General features: G+C 42.2%; 1 protein-coding gene across 2 annotated transcripts in view; it reads left to right on the top strand.

Moving 5' to 3' along the window:
* The first annotated feature begins 355 nt into the window (after positions 1-355).
* TSC1 (TSC complex subunit 1) overlaps positions 356-11,738 on the top strand; it is a 47,411-nt gene continuing 36,028 nt past the window's right edge. The window contains exon 1 of one of the 2 annotated variants that reach the window (XM_063432489.1): positions 356-428. The gene's annotated coding sequence lies outside the window, so the exon portion shown is untranslated. Of the gene's footprint in view, positions 429-513; positions 535-11,738 lie in introns of those variants that run through there. The other variant, XM_063432490.1, reaches the window with a different exon arrangement.

Here is an 11,738-nt window from a genome sequence, read left to right as displayed (position 1 = left end):
TAACTTTATGAGTGAGTGGAGGGGAATCACTAACTGAACAAAATAAGAATATTGTCATTTTAATCACTTTTCTGACAGCCTGACACACCCCCCTTTCCCCCTTTAAATGCATTTAACAGCTTGCCAATGACGTCATCGCTCCACTAATAGTTCCGGCTCCCTCAGTCACGAGTCACACGTAGCACTCACTCGTATCCCTCCGCCAGTCTAAACACTGGATTTCGTAGTTTATCGTGGTGATGGGAGACAGTTAAGTGTGTCATTCAAATTGTTGTATAGCGAGAATGCTTGTCACCATGTTTTAGAGTTGCCAAGAGGTGAAATAGTGGAGGTAAATTATGGAACTATTTGTCATTCTTGGCGGAAGGTGAAGGACGGAAGAGTGGGGTGTTGCGACGCAAGATGGCGGCGCCCTGAGTAGATGGAAGGTAAACAGGCTGGGCGCAGGGGAGTTGGGAACTAGTTCAGTGAGGACAGTGCGCTCAGCGTTAACCCCGCTGTTAGGTGGGGGAGGCCGGGAGGACCTTCACACAGGTAATAGGCGGCAGGGGGCGGGTGGGAGCCGCAGGCAGGGGATATTAGTGGGGTTTAGGAGCTGCATCCAAGTGATATTGAAGAGACAGGGTGGAAGAAACCACACACAGCTTATTTATTGGGACTGTAGGAGCCTCAGACAGGTGATATGGGGAGGGGGTGCGTTGGGAGCCTCAGACAGGTGATATGGGGAGGGGGTGCGTTGGGAGCCTCAGACAGGTGATATGGGGGGGGGACGTTGGGAGCCTCAGACAGGTGATATGGGGGACGTTGGGAGCCTCAGACAGGTGATATGGGGGACGTTGGGAGCCTCAGACAGGTGATATGGGGGACGTTGGGAGCCTCAGACAGGTGATATGGGGGACGTTGGGAGCCTCAGACAGGTGATATGGGGGACGTTGGGAGCCTCAGACAGGTGATATGGGGGGCGTTGGGAGCCTCAGACAGGTGATATGGGGGGCGTTGGGAGCCTCAGACAGGTGATATGGGGGGGACGGACGTTGGGAGCCTCAGACAGGTGATATGGGGGGGCGTCGGGAGCCTCAGACAGGTGATATGGGGGGGCGTCGGGAGCCTCAGACAGGTGATATGGGGGGGCATTGGGAGCCTCAGACATGTGATATGGGGGGGCATTGGGAGCCTCAGACAGGTGATATGGGATGGGGGGGCGGCGGGAGCCTCAGACAGGTGATATGGGATGGGGGGGCGTCGGGAGCCTCAGACAGGTGATATGGGATGGGGGTGGCTGTCGGGAGCCTCAGACAGGTGATATGGGATGGGGGTGGCTGTCGGGAGCCTCAGACAGGTGATATGGGATGGGGGTGGCTGTCGGGAGCCTCAGACAGGTGATATGGGATGGGGGTGGCTGTCGGGAGCCTCAGACAGGTGATATGGGATGGGGGTGGCTGTCGGGAGCCTCAGACAGGTGATATGGGATGGGGGTGGCTGTCGGGAGCCTCAGACAGGTGATATGGGATGGGGGTGGCTGTCGGGAGCCTCAGACAGGTGACATGGGATGGGGGTGGCTGTCGGGAGCCTCAGACAGGTGACATGGGATGGGGGTGGCTGTCGGGAGCCTCAGACAGGTGACATGGGATGGGGGTGGCTGTCGGGAGCCTCAGACAGGTGACATGGGATGGGGGTGGCTGTCGGGAGCCTCAGACAGGTGACATGGGATGGGGGTGGCTGTCGGGAGCCTCAGACAGGTGACATGGGATGGGGGTGGCTGTCGGGAGCCTCAGACAGGTGACATGGGATGGGGGTGGCTGTCGGGAGCCTCAGACAGGTGACATGGGATGGGGGTGGCTGTCGGGAGCCTCAGACAGGTGACATGGGATGGGGGTGGCTGTCGGGAGCCTCAGACAGGTGACATGGGATGGGGGTGGCTGTCGGGAGCCTCAGACAGGTGACATGGGATGGGGGTGGCTGTCGGGAGCCTCAGACAGGTGACATGGGATGGGGGTGGCTGTCGGGAGCCTCAGACAGGTGACATGGGATGGGGGTGGCTGTCGGGAGCCTCAGACAGGTGACATGGGATGGGGGTGGCTGTCGGGAGCCTCAGACAGGTGACATGGGATGGGGGTGGCTGTCGGGAGCCTCAGACAGGTGACATGGGATGGGGGTGGCTGTCGGGAGCCTCAGACAGGTGAAATTAGGGAGGCTCCCAACGCCACCCTCAGACAGGTGAAATAGGGGGTGTGCGCGTTGGGGAATCAACACAGTAAAGGAGGAGACTATATTTAAAAGAAGACAAACTACCACAACAAGAGGACATAGTCTTATATTAAAGGGACAAAAGTTTTAAAATAATATCAGGGAGTATTACTTTACTGAGAGGGTAGTGGATGCATGGAATAGCCTTCCAGCTGAAGTGGTAGAGGTTAACACAGTAAAGGAGTTTAGGCATACGGCTATCCTTACTATAAGATAAGGCCAGGGACTAATGAAAGTATTTAGAAAATTGGGCAGACTAGATGGGCCGAATGGTTCTTATCTGCCGTCACATTCTATGTTTCTATGAACGGTGAAATAGGGGGAGGTGCGCGTTGGGAGCCTCAGACAGGTGAAATAGGGGGTGGTGCGCGTTGGGAGCCTCAGACAGGTGATACGGGCGGTGCGTTGGGAGCCTCAGTTGATATGAACTGGTAGTGGTAGGAACTTTAGAGGTTTGTCGAACTCACCAGGGCTAAATTTAAATATATATTTTGCCAAAAAGTGCAGTGTGCAATGATACTTTTTTTCTTTTTTTGACTAACATAACATTTAAAAAGCAAGCTTTTGAGTAAGGTGTGTGTGTGTGTGTCGAGCAGTCCATATTATTGGGTATATAACTACCCCGGTGCGCTAACCTCCAACCACAATCCAAATGGTCCAAGAAAAGGCTCACTCAAGGTTTTATTAAAAAGAAAAAAAAAAGTGAGGATACTTTAATTTAGCTAATATATATGAAACAAAGTCAACGTTTCAGACTTGATAAGTCACTCTAAGGGACTGAAGTGTTGACTTTGAGTAATATATATTAACGGATTTATATAATTTCTTTTTTTAAGGCGCCAGTGGGGGTATACATGCAGGGCACTAGATACACAAGGTGAGTAAAGTAGGAGTCTGGATGATATATATATTTATTAATTTATTTATTTTTTTATGACACACACACACTTGTGAGTTTGTAAGGTTAACCCCTTAAGGACCAAACTTCTGGAATAAAAGGGAATTATGACATGTCACACATGTCATGTGTCCTTAAGGGGTTAAAGTGAAAAACTCACCGCTAAATTAAGTATGTGGTTGTATTCTATTTCAGGAAATTTTTATTTTATTTGACTTGTGTAGAGGTAGCTCTACACTATCTGAAATGACCATATATTGGTAAAAATTTTTTATTGTATTTATAATATTTAAATTATGCAATACAAGAGCTTGAAAAAGAACTAAGCACATGTTAGTCAGAAAGGGAGGAGAAATTGTAAGTTTGATGTAATTGACCTGCATTTTTCGATTTTATAAATGTAATTAGAAGGTTTAAAAACACTGTAGTCCATGGATGTCAAACTCGCGGCCCGTAGTGAATATATTTGCTATGTGGCAAAGATTCATTGCTCCGGTCACCTGAAGGCGGGCAGAGATGAAATAAAGCAGGCGGAAATAAATTGAAGGAGGCGGTCCAGGAGACAATGGAGGCGGGTGGAGGGAGTCCAGTAGCGAATGGAGGCGGGCAGAGACGGTCCAGGAGCGAGCGGAGGCATGCAGTGATGTGCAACGTCACGTCCTGATGTGATGTCTACAGGCTCCGCCTTCAAGGAGTTTTGGCTGTGTCACATGCTGCAGACAGCGCCAGTGGGGGTATACATGCATGGCACCAGATACACAAGGTGAGTAACGTAGGAGTCTGGATGCTATCATTATTAAAAAACAAAAAAACAAAACAGGGAATGGGTTTTGTATTGGGTTTTTGTAGAAATTGGATGGGTGGGCAGCAGATTGTAAATGGGAGGGGGGTTATCAGTCACCACCACCACTTTCAAGCCCAACAGCCCAGTAAGGCTCGATCCAGGCTCTATTAGACTCCATTAGAGTCTTTAATGAAGATTGAAAGGGACTAATAAATATACTTCGATTATTAAATAAGATATATATTATTAAATGAGATGTATGTATGTTGGGGGTCAGCAGTCATGAAACCTCAATGTTGTTCTATGAAAATTTAAGGTTTGGTTTTGTTTTTTTGTGCGACCCACATAAATTTAAACCTTGTTTATTTGGCCCATGTTAGCCTTTGAGTTTGACATGCTTGGTGTAGAGTCTGTGGGTCCTTTGTATTAAGGCTTTATTCTGGGGTAACATTCTAAAAGATGAGCAAAACATTCCATTTGTTTCAATGCAGAGCTGCATCCTCTTGAATACTAGTAAAATTCAAACTTTTAACACACTTATTCCTATCTGAAAATGGCTACACAACATAAGAGCATCATTTAAATGCCTTTGCAACTTTTTGTTGGAAGGAAGCATGTGGATTTCTTCTGTGACTCTGGGTGCACATATAGTGATTAAAGTTTTTTTTTTTTTTTACATTTTTCTATGCACTATACCTCACTTTGGCTGTTCTCCAGTCTACGGTATGGAGATGATAAAATTGCCTTAATGTACAATTACAAAATACTGCTGTCCATCATCTACACTGATAGATCATAAAAAGGTTTTTTTTGTTTGTTTGTTTTGGTTTTTTTTTTGCTTTCCATACAGAACATTTTAAAAGTAAGACTTTCGGAATGCCATGTAGCAATCTGCAAGTAAGTACATTAGATTACAGCCTGCAGGTCTATAATTTCCCTTGGCAGTGGCCTACCTCCAAACGTGGTTTTGGATCAATAAATCAAGTCTGTCTATGGACAGCTGTTTCGCCCCCCTAATTTTCATGAGTGCAGCTCTGAGTCTTGAAATAGAGTGGAGAATCTGTTGCAAAGCAGATATCCACTGTTAAATATTGGATAAACTCTAAACACAACCCTTTAAAAAAAACAAAAATAAATATTTCTAGCTCCTAGCGGCTGTTTTCCCAGGGTTGCACCAGTTGAAAATATTCTTTGTAGCTGTATTAAAAATAGTCAGTTAATAAATACTATTGCACTTTGATACACTATAATAAAATAAATTTGTATTTAAGCCTAACCATTGACTTTTATAGTTGTGTTGAAAATATAAATCATTGAGTTAGTGTAAAAATGTTTTAATTTTTATCTTACAAATTGTGCCTAGTGAACTATGCTAATTAGTTCGCTAATCTTTCTCGCTCTTTCAACCTCAGTAAACACTGAAAGTGCATTCTAGGGTGAAGGAACACTAAACTGTCACCTCTCTGGAAACGACTGTTCCTCTTTAAGGTGAAGTCTGGTTTATAATTCTTGCTACAGATTTTAAGTCATTGCCATACAGACATGGGGAGAACTAGGCATTTGTTTTTTGTAAACTTACCATGCTGAATGTTTTATTTTTCTATTTGGGCTTTTGGCCCCAGAAACCTCAGTTGAAAAGCCTTAACTACTTTACCTGTAAGAGCACCAGATTGTCAGCTGATATCCAGGGCTGTTTATGGTTTTATTTACTGAATAAATTTAACATTTAGCACAGAATAGGAAAAGGAAAATATTCGGTATGACTGTTTTTTGACCTACATGTTGAAAATACCCTTATAAATCCACAGCAATTGACTGTTGAACAAATAAATCTATAGATGCTGAGTTATATTGTTTTTGGCCTCTTTACTTACTCCCTACCGTTTTAGTAAATTGCTTTCCTTGAATCCTGTTCTTGTTTCCATATGCCATCTACATGGGTTGGAGGGGATGGGGCTCCCAGGTAGTGTCTGCACTAGGAGTCTCTGTTTGTCCGGTTCATTGAAGTCTCGAAATGCCAAGGTCACAGAATTGGACTTTTGACAGAGAAATTTATAAGCGCATGAAGTTCTTCTAAGATGTGTGATGAAACTCCCACGAGTATCGCATGTGGTGTTCGTTTATTATCCTCTTATTTTAAGCTCCTTTGGGGAGCGCCCTCTTCACCTACTGTTCCGGCACATCAATCCTGTTTTGTTAACCTAGTTTGTCTACCTATTGTACAGTGCTGCAGAATATGTTGCCATTATATAAATGATTTGTAATTGTATGTCCACTTTTCTGTCTCTTAATCTATGGCTTCTGGTGCTGCATATCTTGGCTAACACTGCTTTTCACTCAGGTTTATTAACCGCTTTTTTTTATGTTGCTAGATGTTCATACACACAACAGACTGAGAGATGGTAGTTCTGCATCTCACTCTGCATTGTTTAGTGCAGTGTCAACTTTGAGAGGTCACACGTAATACGGCAAGCAGACCCCAGTCTATTTTGATTATTTCTCCGTTCCTGGAAACCTTTAGTTGGCAGAAGTATGATGTAATTAGGTCCTGCCTGGAAGTCCCATAGAATCTGTATAGATTTCCTTTATTATTGCTGCTCCTTAAATTCATTTAAAGCAAGTGACTGTATTTTTCAATGGATATTGGTCAGGGGTAGGCAACCTTCAGTACTCCAGATGTGTTGGACCATACATCTCATGATGCTTGGTCAGCTTTAGGACTGTAAGAGTATTATGGTAAATATAGTCCACATCATCTGGAGTGCCGAAGGTTGCCTACTCCTGATATAGGTTATTGATAGCTAAGTATTTAAAATAAAAGTAAACAGTCTCTTTAAAAGCATGGTTTATAGTGTCCAAAGTCAGGTTTTAGTACCATAAGTTAGGTTAACCCCTTAAGGACCAAACTTCTGGAATAAAAGGGAATCATGACATGTCACACATGTCATGTGTCCTTAAGGGGTTAAACAAGTGAATAAATCTATCCAGATGGAATGGTAATGACTGCTGGCACTTTCTGACTCAAAGTAATGGCCAGTAGTCCCTTGTGATGCAAGCATTGGCTTATTTAAAACCTTTAAATGGCATGACTTTATCTGTGTCTCTAGTGAGCTTGCTGGTAAAATGTACTGGAAAGCAAGTTGCGTAATTGCAGCAGTGAACCACCTTGGGCTTTATTTACCAAATTGCAGTTTGAGAACTGAATTGCAAAATACAACATCAAAATAGGAGGAAATCATGGCCTTTAATGGCATATCTGCTGTACTACCGTTCATTGTTTTGATGAATAAAACAGTTTTATATTTTGCAACTAGGAGAGACTGCCAAAACGAGTTTTTGGTGACGGTGTAAGCAGATGCATGTAGCTTATATTGTTTTTTTTTTTTTACTCCGATAAATTGTCAGAATATAGTTGTTTAGGGTTATGTTTGAGTTATGGAGCTGAATTCTACGTTTTACCTCCAACTTTAAAACAAATGGATAAATAAAATTAAGTTTAAATAGAATAACATTGGTACTAAAAATGATTGAATATTTGCATGCACACCCTTCCATCCACCCATCAAGCATGATTCTGCATGCATAAGTTTTCATGTGAGCACTTGCACAGCAATTTATACCTTTAGCAGTGCAGCTGCTATGGACTGCATATCGCATAAACTTCAGCCAATGCGAAGATTGCTGGCCAACAACCCCTTCTACAATGCCAACGGTTAGCAGTCCCTGTCATACACTCTTGGTTATGCTTTGTGCATGTATTTGTGAATTGTCTGGCTGTATATGACAAAACCCAGTGTGTGTGTGTGATATATGATCTCTAGGGGCTGATGTCAGTCTAATAAGCTACGATGTGGAGAAATGACAAATTTAGTTATTACTACTACGAATCACCACCATCTGGCCTCCTCACAAGGACTCCTAGAAGGTACTGTCAATATTGCTTCCAGTTGGCTTCCTCCATCAAAAGATTAACCAGCATGTTGTGTGTTGGTAACATGAAGAAACTTTTTTTTTTATTATATCGGCTTATGATGGCGCAAAGGCAATGAGTCAGTTTTACGGTTAGGTTCCTTTTTACTGAGATGACATTTCAGTTGATTCTAAGCCTGCGGTGTTATAAGTGTCATGATATTTTGCTTGGATCTGTGAAGACCTGAATCAATGGACAGGGTGACTTTTAAAGGGGGCCAGGAAAGGTAAAGGCAATATTGCGACTTATATACGTGGTAGCAATCGCTGGGGTAGAACCACTGCTTTAGGACTCATGCAGTTATGTTTGACCTATCTGGGAGTGATGATTGCTATGTTTACTGCAACTTGTCAATTTCTTTTCACACTTGACAATGTTGCCGTTGAAAAGTTGCATGTGAGATTTGTGATAAATTCCTCTTGCATGATTATGCACAGCATTCTATCTCTTTATTAAAACACATTTGCTTTTTCGTGTGTATGTTTTCCATAACGTTTAGATAAAATATGTGGCTGCAGTTATTTAGGGACACCAAGATTTGAATGTGTGATTGTATTACTAGAAGAAAATTCTGGAGCAAAACATATTATCCCATGTGGCTCCCTGCACAAATATGTTGCATGTTTAAACTGTTGCCTCTAACTGAATATAATGTCCAGCTATTGGTCCTGCGGCATTGTGACCGTAACGTCTCTTGTAGTGGTGGTGTTTGCTCCCACACTGCTTCTGGAAAAGTAAAGTCTTATACCTGTAGTGGAGCTGGAGTAATGTTGACCTTCGTGCCTTGAAAGGGATTAGGCTTGGCCATTGAGATGAGCAGCTGCTGTCTGTACGAAGTGCTTCCTCGTGATTTTCCTTTAACCGGTTGTTTGCTGTACGTGGTGAATCGTTCGGTTTGCGAATCACTTTACTTACAGTAACCTGTTTCTTTATTGTACATTAAATGTGTATATATTTTACAGGTCATTATTCAAGTCCTGTTTTTGAGCTGATTACATTTTTTCTTTAACGTTATATTTAAGAAATAATTAGTTTCGTCCTTTTTGACTCCTGGTTGTACTTGTGTGTCCCTTAAATTGCACATGTGGATATGGTTTGTATTTTGTTTCAACTTTTTTTTTCAGCATATGTGAATGGATTTAATGGACACTGGACTTTGTGATATGTTTTATTTTTTGTTTGGTTTTTTGTTTGGTGGGGGGGGGAGGGGGGGCTTTGTGATTATGGTTTGGTGCATGGAAGTGAAGCACAAGCCATTGCACAAAGCATTTTTGCTGCATAATTGCTGTCCTTCACGTTTGTAATCTGGCACCCGTTAAACTCTGTTAAGGTTTTTATTTGTTTAATAAACACGTTAGGTTGTTATGGTCACTGTGTAAATTGTACAGTCTGTCCCATGGTAATCTATTGAAGGCAGAACCAGTGTTTGGTTCTAACCAGCAAGCTGTTTCAACCCTCTTGCTCTTCTTGTACCTCTGCAATGGGCAACAAGAATGAAAAAAATGGTTTTATATTTAAGATACATCATAGTCCAAATGTTGTTCATCGTGAAACCGGGATTAAATCAGTTCTTCTCCACACTTGAGTGAGTAACCTGTTAAACTGCAGATGGCTCTCCTTGCAATAAGTTCCTTATTATCTATGTATTTCTAATTCTATATAACAAAATTAGTTTGGATATAACTTAAACCAAGCATGTCAAACTCAAAGGCTTGCATGGGCCAAATAAACAAGGTTTAACCCCTTAAGGACTAAACCAAATGTACACGTTTTGATCAAAATAAAACTTAAACAAAACTTGGAATTTGACTATATGTCTGCTCAACCATAATTCACCTTTCATATTAAGTGCACCGACACTTATTATATATAATTTTATTCAGGAGAAATAGGGCTTTCATTTAACATCAAATATTTAGGTATGAATAAAATGTGAGAATTAATGAATTCTTTTTTTTTTTATTTTTTAGTTCTGGGTGACATTTTCACTGTGCATGTCATCATACTGTTTGCTTTTATTGCAATAAAATACACATATTTGTATTCAGAGATGTCTCACGTGTAAAACTGTAACCACTATGTACAGGTTTTATGGTATTACTATATAATTACACTTGTATTATGTGTGTGTATTTATTTATTTTTTCACACTGTTTTTAAAACTTTTAATTTAACTTTTTTCAGGCAGCATTCCAGGCACTCCCCCTGCTGGCACTGCTATGGACGGCTATTCCCTCCATGTGATGGTGAGGTCCTCGCAAGGACCTCGCGATCACATGGCACAGGAGGGGCGGATCGGCAGCGGGGGACTTCCTGGGATGTCAGGTAAGTTTTTCCCTCCTCCTCCCCATCACGATCGCCGGCATGGGGTCGCTTGCGAGCAGGTATGTCCCCTGGACGGTGTGGACGTGCTATGTCGCCTGATGGCGTTTAGAGCCAGGTCCCCAAGGACGGCATAGCATGCCTTCCGTCCTTAATGGGTTAATTTTATGTGGGCCACACAAAAAAAACCTTAAATGTTCATAGAACAACATTGTTGTTTCAGGACTGCTGACCCCCAACATTATATATATATATATATATATATATATATATATATATATTTATCTTATTTAATAACTAAAGCATATTTATTAGTCCCTTTTAATCTCCATTAAAGACTCTAATGGAGTCTAATAGATCCTGGATGGAGCCTTGTTGGGCTTGAAAGTGGTGGTGGTAACTGATAACCCCTCGGCACATTTACAATCTGCTGCCCACCCATCCAATTTCTTCAAAAAACAAAACAAAAAACATTATTATAGCATCCAGACTCCTACTTTACTCACCTTGTGTATCTGGTGTCCTGCGTCTATACCCCCTCTGGCGCCATAAAAAAAGAAATTATATAAATACTTTAATATATATTACACAAAGTCAACACTTAGTCCCTTAGAGTGACTTATCAAGTCTGAAATGTTTACTTTGTTTCATATATATTAGCTAAATTAAAGTATCAGAACGTGACGTTGCTTACATCCGTTCGCCTCCATTCTCTCCTGGACCGCCTCCTTCAATTCATCTCCGCCTGCCTCCAGGTGTGCTGGGCCACAAAGATATTCATTGTGGGCTGCGAGTTTGACATCCATGACTTAAACAAATCTGAAAAGTATCATCTTTAATACTTGCAACCATTTGTAGATCTTATATTAAGAATTGGAACAAAAACCTTTTTTTATTTTTTTTATTTTTAAACAAATATTGATTTAAAGCAGATCTTACAATATTTGTATGCTTTCTTTAAAATGATGCTTATTTGCAAAGTTATGCATAAGGAAACTTACTACTCTGCGCCTTTGTCATTGGCTCTACATGCTTTGCTTTCATGTCACAGTCCTGATTCTCTGTTTATAACGTGCATGTCAACCAAGGCCAGTGGAAGCTGTCCACTTTTGGTCAAGGTCATTTCATGCGTGCGCAGAGGGAAGAGCATAAGATCTTATTTCCCAGTGCTGCCATCCTATTAACTTTTTTTTTTTTTTTAAATGGCACAGAGCTAAGAAAGGAGACCCAGCGCGTAACTTTTCTAAGTCAGTATTGTGAATAGGGAGTCACTGATTGGCTGAGAGCATCAGCTGACCACTCTAGAATCAGTGACACCCCTGCCCGTCGGCACTGCGCATTACCTGAATCTGAAAATTCAGAAGCTGGATGCCTCTAGGGGACAGTGCACATAGCCGCTGGAGGTAACTTAGGGCTTGAAATGTTCAAGGGTGGTTTAACCCCTTGAGGTAAGTGTGTCTCCAGGGGCCTCCACTTTAAGTTGTTTTGGTACCTGGAGTGTCTCTGTAAATCAAACC

This window comes from Pelobates fuscus, chromosome 9 (assembly GCF_036172605.1).
Source record: "Pelobates fuscus isolate aPelFus1 chromosome 9, aPelFus1.pri, whole genome shotgun sequence".
Taxonomy (NCBI): domain Eukaryota; kingdom Metazoa; phylum Chordata; class Amphibia; order Anura; family Pelobatidae; genus Pelobates; species Pelobates fuscus.
The sequence above is the reverse complement of the archived record's forward strand: the minus strand, read 5'-3'. Positions and strand labels throughout refer to the sequence as shown.